This window comes from Scyliorhinus canicula, chromosome 11 (genome assembly GCF_902713615.1).
Source record: "Scyliorhinus canicula chromosome 11, sScyCan1.1, whole genome shotgun sequence".
NCBI classification, from domain to species: Eukaryota; Metazoa; Chordata; class Chondrichthyes; order Carcharhiniformes; family Scyliorhinidae; genus Scyliorhinus; species Scyliorhinus canicula.
In genome coordinates, this window is record NC_052156.1 from 127,413,914 (window position 1) to 127,429,307 (window position 15,394).

At 46.5% G+C, this 15,394-nt stretch overlaps 1 protein-coding gene across 4 annotated transcripts in view; it reads left to right on the forward strand.

Annotated features, from left to right (window-relative positions):
* Positions 1 to 256: 256 nt before the first annotated feature.
* The window catches only part of dyrk4 (dual-specificity tyrosine-(Y)-phosphorylation regulated kinase 4), a 143,924-nt gene continuing 128,786 nt past the window's right edge, over positions 257 to 15,394 (forward strand). For all 4 annotated transcript variants that reach the window (XM_038811365.1, XM_038811367.1, XM_038811368.1 and 1 more), the window contains exons 1-2: positions 257 to 338; positions 2,126 to 2,225. The gene's annotated coding sequence lies outside the window, so the exon portion shown is untranslated. The remainder of the gene's footprint in view (positions 339 to 2,125; positions 2,226 to 15,394) is intronic.

Below are 15,394 nucleotides of genomic sequence, written 5' to 3' on the forward strand. Positions count from 1 at the left end.
CCTGCGAAATGGGTTGTTGCTTTGGGTCCCTCTCCTAAGTTTGTACTCCGAGATCAGAGAGATGGGGGCAGGAGGGCTGGGTCTGAGCGTGTTGGAGGTGAGGGGACTGGATGGACTGAGCTGAGCTCCCCCGCCCGGTGCCACAAGGCGCGTTCCATCTCCTCAGCGCGCTCCTCGAACTTTGAGACAAGTGGAGAAGGCGGCGCGTGACAGGCGGACGTCACAATGGTTACCCGGTGGCCATGGTTACGCCCTAACGTTGCTATGGGTGAAGATGGGGTGGATTGAAGCGCGTAGCTTCCAGCTCCAAACACACCAGGCATGTCAAATGGCAACAAGTAAGAACGTGTCCTGATTAATTTGATGACATTATGATTACATTGTCTGTATTACAATGTCAACTTTAGGATATTGTGCAAAAAGTGCAGGCAGCTGGGGAGCAGCACGATTTGCAACCCGGCTGAATTCAGCCAACTATTTCTGACCCCCGTGTCCAGTTCTCTCCAGCGTTGACCAAAGAGTCGAAACGTTAGCTCCCTTCTCTCTCGACAGATGCTGCCAGACCTGCTGAGACTGCCCAGCATTTTCTGTTTCAAATTCCAGCACCGCAGCAATCCGCTTTTACCGTGCCCCCGAGTGTGTGTGGAGGGGGCAGTTGGCAGGAACGATTGGAGATGTCCAGTTCACACATAAACCATGTTGGAGCTACCCGAGCACAGGAAGCTGCCTCGTGATCGTGTCTGTTGTCTACCTCCTATAATTTACACAGTTGATAAAAACAACAATTTCCTGTGGTGTTATTTTAAACAAAATACCGAGTTTCAGTTTTCATTAATCGCAGGGAAAGAATATAGTGAGGGATTTTGCTGACTAATTTCGGCATAACATCACGTTACATTCAAACATGTTTTAACTGAACGTGCCAGCGACGTTTGATTGCCCACTGCATTTGCGTTGGTAAATATGGAATATTAACTAAAATAACTATATTCCAATACATTCAAATTTGAGTGTTTAAGGGGAGATTTTTGATCGCGTCTCTTGTCTACCTCCTATAATTTACGCAGCTGATAAAAACAATGATGTTTTGCTTTTTTTGTTTCTCTGAAGCAAAGGAATTTTCAATGACAAAGTAGGAAATGTGCTAAAAAAAAGACAGCTTGTGTTGTGGACGCTGGCATAGCAACCCCCAGCTGACATCTTTAGATGAAAGTCACTGCCAAGTGGGTGCTGCAGAGGGACAATGTAAATTAATAAATTCTTTAAACTTATTTAGTTGCCTATTGAATATCCTGTGTAAAACAGGGCAGTTAATGGTTGTTTTCTATGGCCCCTCTGTAGGCTTCTGTCTATTCACTTTAGAAGGTCAACAGGTAATTACTTTAATTATTTACCTCAATTCTTTCAGCTTCCAGCATAACCCTGGGGTGGGTGAGGACACCACCCTCCAAGCCACCCGCCACCACCCTGACTTGGAAATAGAACATAGAACAGTACAGCACAGAACAGGCCCTTCGGCCCTCAATGTTGTGCCGAGCCATGATCACCCTACTCAAACCACGTATCCACCCTATACCCGCAACCCAACAACCCCCCCCTTAACCTTACTTTTATTAGGACACTACGGGCAATTTTAGCATGGCCAATCCACCTAACCCGCACATCTTTGGACTGTGGGAGGAAACCGGAGCACCCGGAGGAAACCCACGCACACAGGGGGAGGACGTGCAGACTCCACACAGACAGTGACCCAGCCGGGAATCGAACCTGGAAACCCTGGAGCTGTGAAGCATTTATGCTAACCACCATGCTACCCTGCTGCCCCGCTGTGTCAAAATCTTAGAGCCCCCTCCCTAACAGCAAGTGGACCACATGGACTGCAGCAGTTCATGAAGGCAGCTCACCACCACCTTCTCAAGGCAAGGGCAATTTGGGATGTGCAATAAATGCCGGCCTAGTCAGTGAAGCCCACGACCCTAGAATTAATTTCTAAAAAAAACCGCAGATGTGAAGAAGTGAATATAATAGTGCCAAATATCGAACTAGTTTATGCTGAATGTTTTAAAAAGTAAACTGTAAAAAGTGAACAGAACCAGCAACTAGCTTGACATGTATCGATTTGCAGGAAGTCACTGCTGCGGAAGCTGGAGAAACTGAAAAAAGAAAGAAACATTCTGCCCGTCCTCCTGAAAGCAGGAAACCCCAAGAACTCAATAATTGGTCAGGTAAGGGAAAGCATGTTTGATAGTCTTTAGCTAAGAATATTATGTATAGAAGATTGGGTTGTGGATGATTTAGAGAAGAATTTATTCGCAACAAATGGACCTCCTGTGGTGTTGCAGACTCTAGAGAATGTGGAGTAAAATTGGTTTTGGGCCTGAGCACAGAACCTGTCGGCTCTCTCTTTTACATTCGAACTGGCAAAGGTAGTCTGCTAAATGCCCTGCGACGTTTCTGATGTTGGTGTGCAAGACCAACTTCACCCTTGTGGCCCCTTTGCCAGTAGGCTGTGTTTAAGTTGACTTATAAATTGAATCATAACTCCTGGTGACATCATGTAAGAAACAGCAAGATGTACAAAATGTGGCTCCCAGCTAGGTCTTTGTTTTTGACCCCTTTTACTCGGGTTTTCAGAGAGCTTTGTTGACCAAACGCTTGGTGTGGGTTTAGAGAACTGTTCCTTGACGGACGCATGTCGAAAGCATTGACAAAGAAGACCAACACGAAGAAAGCTCAGGAGGGTAGCCCATTGAAGGGAGGTGAAGAAGGGAAGAGGGCCACCGTGCCCATTACATTAACCACGTTGGCTGTAATGATGGCACAGGAGCTGGAGAGGTTTGGCAAACAAATGGATCGGCAGTTTGAGTGGCAGAGCAAGGAGATAAAATAATCTTTTAAAGACACTGTCGAGGAAGCTCTGGGGCCGATTCAGGAGCAGTTGGTGCAGACTTTGGACGTGGTCGAAGCACAGGATGAGACATTGAAATATGTGGAAGAGGCTCTGTCGCAGCACGAGGATCGGCTTGCCTTGTTGGAGGCTGAGTGCTGATGGTGGCGGATAACACCAAAGGCCTGAGGCTGAAGATGGAGGATCTGGACAACAGGTCAAGGTGATTAAACCTCAGGTTGGTGGGGCTGTCAGAGGGATTGGAGGGCTCAAAGCCGACCCAGTTCTTTGCGGAGATGTTTTCTCGGTTGGTGGGCGGGAATGAGCTCACCGGGTGATCTGGCAGAAGCCAAGGCTGAGTGAGCCAGTGCGGACAGCGATTATCTGCTTTCATAATTACCAGCGGAAGGAGCGGATCTTAGAGTGGGCGAAGAGGATGCGGAATATCGACTGGGACAGGCACATGGTGCGAATATATCAGAACATTGGGACTGACCCGGCGAAGAGGCGTGCGGCCTTTAACAGGCGAAGACCGTTTTCAACAGTAAGGACATGCAATTTGGGTTGGTGTACCTGGCGAGGTTGCGGGTCACCATGGACTCAAAAGTACATTTTTGCGATATGTCAGAGCAAGCAGAAACCTTCGTCAGGGAGAAGATATTGGGGCCGGAGGAGGACTTTTTGGGGATTTGTGTATGATGGGAGGATGTTTGTGTACTGTACGTATGCCTTTGTGCATTATGTGTTGGGTGTTTTTGGCCTTGTTTGGAGGGGAGGGTGTTTCAATAAAACAAGGGATGGGTGGGTGGGCTTTGGAGGGGATAGTGCCTTGTTAATGATGATGGGGGGGTGGGTGTATCGTTGGGGAGTATGGAATAGAAGGGGTGGGGTGGCTTTTGGTTTTGAGGGGATATTGGAGGAAGGTCCTAGCTGGGTGTCACTTTGCTAGTAATGGGGATAGGGGAGGCTAGTGAATCAGAGTGGAGTGGGGGAGAGGCTGCGGTCTGTTGGGCCTCATGGAGTGGTTTACAGTGGGCCTATCTGTTTGTTTGTGTGGTGAGTGAATGGGGAATGTGGCACCAGGTAGTCTGCGGGACTGGTGGGAAGGGGATGGGATTTGGAGGGCGGGGGCAGGGGAGAGCTAATAGTGTTCAAGGTTTTTTTTTGTCCCACCTTAGGGAGGGTGGTGGGATCCGGGAATTTGGATAGGAACATTAAACACGGTGCTGATGGCTGACTCAAGGTGGGGGGGTGCATGAGACCCCCGACAAGGTTGATCACCTGGAACTGGGGTCCAGTGAAGAGGGCAAGGGTTTTTTCACATTTGAAAGGTTTGGGGGCCAGTGTGGTGTTCTTGCAGGAGACCCACCTGCGGGTGCAGGACCAGATCAGGTTGCAGAAGGCTTGGGTTAGCCAGGTTTTTCATTCCGGGTTCAATAGTAGGTCAAGTGGGATGGCGATTTTGGTTAGCAAGAGGGTTCGTTTCCAGGCGGGGGCAGTGGTGGCCGATCAGGGTGGTCACTATATGTGATGATTTCAGGCACACTGGAGGGGAAAGCAGTGATGTTAGTGAACGTGTATACCCTGAATTGGGATGATGATAATGATGTGACCATCAATTCACACGACACGTGGTTGGAAGTGGTTTTAATGATCTTACAACGGAGCCTGCCTGTGCCGAGATGAACTGGCAGGCAGGCTCAGACTGCCAGGCTTTTATACTTCCGGTTAGTGGGAGGAGCCATGGGCGGAACCAAGGGTGGAGCCCAGTACAAACTCCTCATCTCCCCCTAGGGGCAGAGCCGCGCAACTGCTCGTATACCGAGCTTACACAAACACAGTACATCATATATAATAAGTGTGAATTACACGGACTGTGATTCACCACAGATAAGTTCATGGAACGACTGTTGGCTGCCATTCTGGAGTTGGATACGCATCAGCTGATTTTAGGGGAGGATTTTAACTGAGCTATGGACCTAAGGTTAGATTACTCCAGGCCAAGATCGCTATCTCCTTTGGGAATAGCGAAGGTGTTGGCTGCATTTATGGAGGAGTTGAGAGGGGTGGATCTGTGGCAGCTTGTGTTTTTTTCGCTGGTGCACAAGGTATCCTCAAGTAGTGACTTATTTTTTATGGATAAAACTTTGCTGCCTGGTGACGTGATATAACTAGGCCCACGCTGCCACCTGGGCTGTCATTGAGCGAGGCATTGGACTGCTTAAAATGTGGTTGTGATGCCTGGATTGCTCTGGTGGTGCCCTGCAGCACACTCCCCAGAGGGTCCCCCACTTTGTGATGGTCTGCTGTGCCCTCCACAATCTGGCACAGCAGCGTCGCGACATGCTGGAGGAGGAGATGGAGGGACATGCGTCCTTGTCTGAGGATGAGGAGATGGAGGATGAGCCCGGGGAGGACCCACAGGAGGAGCCGGAGGACAGGCGGCGGTAAGGGTCCGGCATGCCCGGAGGACCAGGGAGGCTCTCATCCTCACCTGGTTCTTATGGGACATGAGAATGTCTGTCAGCTCATGCCCTCTGCCCAATCCCTCCTTCCACCTGCATTCCCCTCCGTCCCACCCAATCACCCCTCCCCCAATCCCTCCTTCACACCCAATCACCCCTCCCCCAATCCCTCCTTCCCATCCAATCGCTCTACTCCCTGCCATTCACCTCCTTCCCACCCATTTATCTCCTTTTCCCTGCCCCATTCCTGACCTCCCACACACACCCCATCCCCAACTACCCTGTTCCTCCAATGGTCTATGTAACATCACTCCAAAGTGACGTGTCGGCACTGTCAGATGGTCACTATACAAGGCAGGAGAGTGATGAGAACTCGCTAGGAGGTTAGCTCTGGTGCTCCTCAGTTTAAACCTCCTGTCTTTCTACTGACAGCGCACTCACACCCATCCCTTGAATGGGGTCTGCATTGGGGGCATTTGACCTTGGACCACTGGCCCAGGGGGGTGGGGCAACAGGGGCAGGGGTTCAGGCAGGCCCGCTGTGAAGATTACCGTGACAGAGGTTTCATGTGTATCAGGTGTAACCTGTTTTTATTGTGAATATTTGACATTTCTGGTCCCAATGTCCAATCAGTGATCCCCTCTCTTGATGCTCCGTGGTCCACTGCTGTGTCTAGGTGTGTCCTCAGGATGCACATCGGAGGTGGAGGCAGCTTGCTGCTTTCCACACCCTGTGGCCTTTGGTGTCCTGGGCGGACTTTCTCTAGAGGGCCTGGAGCCAGGGAGCCCCGGCCGACTTACCAGTGTCATTGGTATCACCATACACCCTATTCTGTTTGCTGCCATGGAGGTGTGCCAGTGTCAAGAGGGTGGGATTCAGAAGAACTGGAGACCGCCGTCATCTCCTTGGTGGCAGGCCCCAGGTTGACCTTCAGCGCTTCCTCCTCCCTAACTCTGCCCCGAGGGCCCTGGAAGTCTCAGATGATGGAGGGGCAGCTGGAGGTGATCTCGAGAGGCTTTGAAATCTTCTGGCTCTGCGAATCCTGGTGGCTCCCCATTGTCTGCAACATGGCCTCGCCACCCTCAGCGATGCTCCACAGTCACTGGGCCATGTTCTGCAGTCCCTCGGCAATTTCACTTGTGTCTGGGACATGATGTCGAGACCCTTAGTCATGGTCCTCACAGGCTCAGTCATACCTTGGGCACCACCACTGAAGACGCCAACGTCATGCTCCAAGCTTTCCAATGCGGTCGCTACCCTAGCAGTGTTGGCCTCAGTGCATGCATTGTCGGCATCATCTCCTGTGGTTTTTGGGACTCCTCAAATTGGCCCTGCACTCGCTGGAATGTCACTGACATGCCCTCCTGATTGCACATCTCTGTCCCCTATCACCTGCATCAGCTCTGGGAGAATCTTGTCAGAGGCTCAGCATCTGGGACCAAGCTAAATCCTGGGATCCAGCAGACCTCCGACTGCTGACTCCCTTGGATGCTCCTGCATCCAACTGATGTGCATTAACAGCTGTGTGGTGCTCATCAGAAGCCTGTCCACTAATATCGCCCACTGAGGTGTGTGTCTCTGTGCTGTTGGAAGGTGGGGGTGATAGCTGTTATGCCTCAATGGTGGTCTCCTCGGAGCTCTCCTCCTGGTCTTTTGGGTTGGGGGGGGGGGGTGGCGGGGCGGGGGATGACTCCGGATGGCCCGGCCTCAACAAGTGGAGATCCTGCAAGAGAATAGACAAGGGTCAGTGAGAGGAAAGATCATTTTATCTGACATGAACAACTCACTTGGGACAGGTCATAGAACATAGAACATAGAACAGTACAGCACAGAACAGGCCCTTCGGCCCTCAATGTTGTGCCGAGCACATGATCACCCTACTCAAACCCACGTATCCACCCTATACCGTAACCCAACAACCCCCCCCTTAACCTTACTTTTATTAGGACACTACGGGGCAATTTAGCATGGCCAATCCACCTAACCCGCACATCTTTGGACTGTGGGAGGAAACCGGAGCCACCCGGAGGAACCCACGCACCACAGGGGGAGGACGTGCAGACTCCACACAGACAGTGACCCAGCCGGGAATCGAACCTGGGACCCTGGAGCTGTGTGAAGCATTTATGCTAACAACTTGCTACCCTGCTGCCCCAAAGAGTAAACTTTCATTCCCTGACCGGGAATCGAACCCGAGCCGCGGCGGTGTTGTTGAAAGCGCCCGAATCCTAACCACTAGACCACCAAGGGGCGCTCATCTGGTTGAAGGGACAGTGAATGCTCACGTCTGTGGTTGCAGGCCACAACCTCAATGCCAGTCACTTCTCTATCCTCGGACAACCCCCGATTTACAGGACCCTGGTCCTATAGACGGTGAGACTCCAATCTCTCTGGTACCACCCGCCTCCCGCCCCTCTTTCCTGCTTATAATGGACTATCTTGTTTTGCATCCACCTGAGAGGACAAACAAGGCCAGAATTTGATGTCCCATCTAAAGAAAGGCGCCACTGAAAGTCTCTGAAGACTTTCAGCAAAAAGAGAACAGGACACAAATAAACAGTGCATGAAAGGAACGAAGCAGAGGAGGTAGTGGAAGGATGTGGAATAGGGGGCCCGGGTCGGGCATAATTAAGGAAATTCCATGTTTTCAGCAAGAGTGTGTGAATTTAAAGATAAAGTTACAATTCGTGATTCGAGATGGTCGGCAACTTCAAAGGATATCAAGCAGTAGTCTTGGTTCAGCGGTACATCGGTCCGGGGCCCGGAGAGCCAAGAAGGGGCCCGTGAATCTCTGAAGGGCCCTTAAAATTATAATTAATTAGATAAATAAATCTCCAACTTCCTTCCTGAGATTAAACGGATGTGAAAAGGAGTGGGGGGGGGGGGGGGGGGGGGGGCTGGTTCACCCGGGTCGGACATAATTGGAAATCCACGTTTTCAGCAAGAGTGTGTGAATTTAAAGATAAAGTTACAGTTCGTGATTTGAGATGGTCGGCAACTTGAAAGGATATCAAGCAGTACATAGGATCGTGAGGTCACCGAAAAGGAGAAGCGGTACCTTTGACCGTGAATCATGAGGTCAAAGATATTGAAGTGATAAGCCATGATCGGTAAACTCAAAGGGTTGCGACTTGTAACACTACACTGGTATCAAACTGGACATTTGGGTCTGTTGCAATGATATTACCAATTGATGCAAGAGGGGACAGTTTGTGTTCTCTGGTCAAACACATCAGGAATTTGATGGAACCTGTCCAAATTAATTTGACGTTACTCTGGGATGGTTTTGAACTCAGATCAGGAAGATGTAAAGTCTAACCCACTAGGTCTGATAAGGACATTATTGCCATAGAGGGAGTGCAACGAAGGTTCACCAGACATGTGCCGGGGATAGCACGACTGTCTTATGCATAGATATTGGGCAAAGTGGGTCTGTATTGCCTAAAGTTTTGAAGACTGAGAGGTGATCTCATTGAAACCTACAAAATACTTAAAGGAATGGATGTTTCACTTGGTCAGGGAGTCTAGAACTGGGTGCACAATTTCAAAATAAGGTGGATGCCACTGAGGAGATGAGGAGAAATTTCTCGACACAAAGTTGTAAATCTTTGGAATTATCTTCCCTGGAGGACAGTGGAAGCTCAGACATTGAGGTAAAATTTACTGCAGGCAGAATTTCACAAACAGAAAACAGACAACATTACAGGAAACATTTTGGCTCGATCTTCCCAAACGGGGACCAAGTGCTCCCACCAGCGGGAAAACCAGTGATTCCCACTTGTGCTAGGAGCGTCCTCGATGTGCTATTTCATGACACAGGAAAACATTTTTGGGGGTCCGTGCTGCAACTGGGAGGGGTGGGACCTAATCTCTTGGACAAATGTTCCAATCTCAGATCGCTGCTACTGTACCCCCGCCCCCCCAATTGCAGGTAGGGCACCCTCCCCCCCCCCCCCCCACCTATACCCCCTATGCCTAGTCAGCCTCCATTCCTCCTCCCCTCACTCCCCCACCACAGTCCCCTGCTTCAGTGCCACTCCCCCGTTTTCCACTTCAGGCTCCACCTCTTGGCAGTGCCAACCTGGCACCTTGCAGTCCGAGGGGTGGCAAGGTGGTAAGTACCCTACCAAGAATTGCCACCTGGGTGCCGTGGGGGGTCCTTTGTGAGAGGTGGGGATTGGGGTGGGGGGGGGGGGGTGCTTGTGCAGGGCTGGAGGGGCTCTGTTCAGGGATCTTCACTGGGATGAGACTCCTTTGCTCCACTGCAGCCACTAAACCCATTAAACAGTCACCCAACTCAGAATGTAAAAAAAATGTTTGCCCATTAAAAAGTGAAAGTGTTCTTATTTGTACCCCTAAACTATTTAAAACAGTCAGTGTGTAAAAATTAAAGTTTTCCCATAATAAAGTGAAAATATTCTCATCTGTTTACTTCAAAAGTTTTCATCACTTTAAAGGGATAACTTTTACCTTCATCTCACGGACCTTTAAACTTGGCATACTGATAGACTCTTTAAAGTGTTTGGGGTACAGATGAGATCACGTTCATTTTATTATGAGGGATGTGCGGTGGCGGACTGGAAGGATGTCAGCTTGCCCGATGGCAAGTGGGCCGCTGATGAAGTGGGCCCCCTATATCAAATAAAAATGCAATAAAGAAACAAACACAGACAACTGTTTTAGTAATAAAAAGGAATACGAAAAAAAGAGAACAGGACACAAATAAGCAGTGCATGAAAAGGAACGAAGCAGGGGAGATAGTGGAAGGATGTGGAATAGGGGGCCCCGGGTCGGGCATAATTAAGGAAATTCCATTTTTTCAGCAAGAGTGTGTGAATTTAAAGATAAAGTTACAATTCGTGATTCGAGATGGTCGGCAACTTCAAAGGATATCAAGCAGTAGTCTTGGTTCAGCCGGTACATCGGTCCGGGGCCCGGAGAGCCAAGAAGGGGCCCGTGAATCTCTGAAGGGCCCTTAAAAATTATAATTAATTAGATAAATAAATCTCCAACTTCCTTCCTGAGATTTGTATTCTAACTTAATAAAATATAATTGTTTTTAAAAAGAGCAATACCAAATAAAATGCAATAAAGAAACAACAAATAATCACTCAGTGTATGAAGGAACGAAGCAGTGTTAAACGGATGTGAAAGGAGTGGGGGGGGGGGCTGGTTCACCCGGGTCGGACATAGTTGGAAAACTACGTTTTCAGCAAGAGTGTGTGAATTTAAAGATAAAGTTACAGTTCGTGATTTGAGATGGTCGGTAACGTGAAAGGATATCAAGCAGTACATAGGGTCGTGAGGTCACCGAAAAGGAGAAGCGGTACCTTTGACCGTGAATCATGAGGTCAAAGATATTGAAGTGATAAGCCATGATCGGTAAACTCAAAGGGTTGCGACTTGTAACACTACACTGGTATCAAACTGGACATGTTAACTTTGGTCGTGGGACCATTCTTAATGTCTTACTATAGTCGGACCAAACTTCTAAGTTTCAACAGTTGTCTCAGTTGCTTGCTGGTGTGAACACGGGACAGTGGATTGTCTCCTCTTCTGAAGCTGCATAGGCCACAGTAGTATTGACTAATGAACATAGCCTATTGAAGTGCAAGTAAGTTATTTTATATTTTTTATCAAGTAGGAGTTTATCTGGCGTTCCTTCAAGTTATTCTTGCAATCATCAATATTTATTTGTACCAATGTGAGCTATTTTTAATTAAGTTTTTATTTCAGGAATATTACCCCTACCAGCATGGAAAAGAAAAAGCATAAATCTGGGTCACTAAAACGCAAAGAACAAAAAGAAACAGAAAGGAAGGAATCAGCCAAGCGATGCAGGCCTATTACAGAGTTTATAATACCAGAAGCACAATCCACATCAACATCCAGTTCTGCAACACATAATCAAGAAGCAAGAAACAATGCTCATGGTGATGATGCAATGACATGCGAGTTACAAGAACAGAGAAGAGCTATTTTGAATGTAGAGACAAATACAAGTGCATCCATTACTAATCAACCCAGGCCCAATATTTCTTCTGGCTTCCTTGTTCTGGATCTGTACTGCCTGTAGTTGCAACATCTGAACACATAGCTTCAACTAGTGACAGGGAATCAGATATTCCTTCAAGCATAAATGACTTGGTTTCTGAAGCACATCCTGTAAATGAACCTACACAAGAAAATGAATGATCAATTACTGGAATCTTCCAATATCCATCACGAGCAAAGCTAAAACAGTTTTTTGCTGAACATCCACTTCAGCCACTTGATGATCTGCCATTTGATGCTCGTTTGTATGAGAGGAAAATTATGAATGATTCAGTCCCAAGAAAATGGCTAACATATAACAAAGAAAATAGATGCTTATATTGTTCATACTGTTTAGCCTTTGAGTTTCCCAACACTTGTAATCCATCACCCTTTGTACATGGCTTTAGTGACTACAGGCGTATTAGCCAGACCTTGACTTTACATGAATCGACAACACATGTCAGAAATGCTCAGCAATATATCAGTGTGGTTAATGATGACACCTTAGATAAATTTTTTGCAGCATCACTAATTAAAAGGAAAGAAGAAGTATTGAAGCAGAGAAGTATTGTCATGAGGATTATAGACATCATAAAGATGTTAGGCAAGCAAGCACTTCCTTTTTGAGGTCACAGAAATGAATCGGCCTACACTCTAGATAATGAGGTTCTGAATCATGGCAATCTTTTAGCTACAGTGCAGTTGATGGCAAAATATGACCCCCATTATGGCAGCTCACGTTTCTGCAGTACAAAACAAGTCTAAACAAAGAATCAAATGATTAGAGCAACAAGGAAAGGCTCAAAGTAAAGGCCGTATTGGACTTGTTACATACCTGAGTAAAACAACTATAAACATGTTAATCAAAATTATGAAGATATGATACAAGAAAGAATAGTCATGAAGTTGTTCTCAGCAAAATATTATTCTATTAACACAAGATATTCATCCATCGATCAGTTTAGCAGTTATTATGTCGGTAATGTGCGTTATAGGTATGATCTGTGAGCGACTACTTATTCAGTTGTGTGCCAAGTAATGATGGTAGAGGACAGGGACTTTTTGATCAATTGATTGAAACATTACAGCATCTAAAATTGGATGACCCCCCAAAAAAGTTTATATGATAGCGACAGATGGTGCTGCAAGCTACCATGGTCAGTATAATGGTTTACAAAGTATAAGTTGCTGTGTGGCTGATCAACATGTCTATATGGTTGCTATTGCCCATGTCTGGAATTTGGTGTGATAACTGAAACAACAAAATGTTGTGGGCCTGCAGTTTCGTCTTTTTCAATTTGCTCCAGAATATAGCAAACTTCCATGTTGAAAGGCATCACACAATAGAAATGCCTGTATGGATAGAAGTTGTGTGGAAAACATCTAGGACAAGAAAAATGAAACAATTAAAGCTAATTGGTGAGGCCAGATGGTCAGGAAAATCCAATGCAGCAACAACTATATTTGGACGTTTTGATGCTGCCGCTGGCAGTACTTTCGTAAATCTATTGACATGCTTATCAATGATATAAGATTCAGAAAAGTTTGATGCAAAAACAAAACACGAAGTAAATGTTTTACTTCAAAGTCTTCTAAAGTTTGAAACCATATTGACAGCATTTACTTGTATATATTTGAAACTACAACCCCGTTATCAAGTTATCTACAGACAAGTGGTTTAGATATGTTTACTGCATGGAATTAGAACATAGAACATAGAACAGTACAGAACAGAACAGGCCCTTCGGCCCTCAATGTTGTGCCGAGCCATGATCACCCTACTCAAACCCACGTATCCACCCTATACCCGTAACCCAACAACCCCCCCCTTAACCTTACTTTTTAGGACACTACGGGCAATTTAGCATGGCTAATCCACCTAACCCGCACATCTTTGGACTGTGGGAGGAAACCGGAGCACCCGGAGGAAACGCACGCACACAGGGGGAGGACGTGCAGACTCCACACAGACAGTGACCCAGCCGGGAATCGAACCTGGGACCCTGGAGCTGTGAAGCATTTATGCTAACCACCAGGCTACCTTGCTGCCCAGCGACAACAAAGTTGAAGGAACAGACAAGAACATTTGATAAATGTTCACAAAGCCACAGCAAGGCTTTGGAATTTGTAAATAAATGTAATGACAGGATTTCACAGATGAATATGGATGAAAGTCAAACATGGAAATTGATGCATTGGAAACAGCATTGCCAGTTAAGAGGCAGAGGAAGAAGAAAAGAATGGCAGATGAGCTTATTGATGATGAAAGAAATTCCTCAGATTCTCTAGCTGATTTTCGAGTAAATGTGTTTAACCTAATAATGGATCGCATTGTCCAGTCACTAGAATCACGCTTTGTACAACACAAACAGTTGTATAAAGATTTGTCCTGCTTGGACCCAGCAAAGTTTAAAACTATTGCAGAGAAGGGCCTTGAAGATGAAGCATTGGAAGGTATTATTAAGCTGTTTCCACAAATCAGCAAAGATCAAGTAATATTGGAATTGTTTTCTTTTGCTTCAAACTTTGACGTATTAAAGCTATTGCTTAATGATGGTGAGAATATGGATTCCAGTTGCAACAATTGTAAAATTTGCAGCACTTGCCCATCGTGTGTGCTAAAAATTCTGGCATCCAACAGACTTCATGATAAGGCATATGATAACCTTTATGAACTTTATAAAGTCATCTGCACACTATCAGTTACTCAAGTCCAATGTGAGAGGACATTTTCAAAGCTAAAGATCATAAAGACAAGGTTAGGAAATTCACTGTCTGAGGATAATTTGGAATCATACATGTTGCTATCCATTGAAAAGGAATTGTTAGATGAATTGGATGCAGAAGCAATTATTGGCAGATTCGCACAATCATCTAGCGAACACAAACGATTGCTCTTAATATAGTGGACTGCATGCAATGCTCTATTGTGCTTTTGAACTATCTGTTAATGTGTAAATTGTGCAGTAAACTATTTAAAAATATCAACCAATTACTTAAAATTAAAAAAAATAAATAAAAAATTCAATTATAACATTCTGTATTTACATTTGGTATCTACTGCCAGTAATATGTACAGCACATGTACACTGTAATTACTAAGAAATACACATTTTTTCCACAAAAATTTTAATTGTACCCTTTTTTCCATATGTATTTTTTGAAATTTTATTTATTCATTATGAAAATTAAATGAAAGCATTGTAGTTGTGGGTGGGCCCCCTTTGTCACCTGGCAACCAATATTTTTAGACCCAGTCCGCCACTGGGGATGTGTATTTAGAACATAGACATAGAACATAGAACAGTACAGCACAGAACAGGCCCTTCGGCCCTCAATGTTGTGCCGAGCCATGATCACCCTACTCAAACCCACGTATCCACCCTATACCCGTAACCCAACAACCCCACCCTTAACCTTACTTTTTTTATTAGGACACTACGGGCAATTTAGCATGGCCAATCCACCTAACCCGCACATCTTTGGACTGTGGGAGGAAACCGGAGCACCCGGAGGGAAACCCACGCACACAGGGGGGAGGACGTGCAGACTCCACACAGACAGTGACCCAGCCGGGAATCGAACCTGGGACCCTGGAGCTGTGAAGCATTTATGCTAACCACCATGCTACCCTGCTACCCCCATGCTACCCTGCTACTGAGATTTCTGAGATACTGAGTGACTGTTTAAATGGTTTAGGGGTACAGACAAGAATATTTGTACTTAATTATGGGCAAACTTTATTTTTTCCATACTAAGTGACTGTTTAATGTGGTTAAAGACTGTAGATGGGGAGAGCTTCAAAGGAGCACCACCCCAGGGTAGACCCCCAACTTGAGCTCCTCCAGCCCGGCGGAAGCCCCCTGACCCGCACCACACATGAAGGACCCCACCCCTCCACACCTGGCGGCAATTATCGGGAGGGTACTTACCACCTTGCCACCCCTCGGACTGCAAGCTGCCAGGTCCATGTTCCTCAACATTTGTACACATTTAAGCCAGCGGG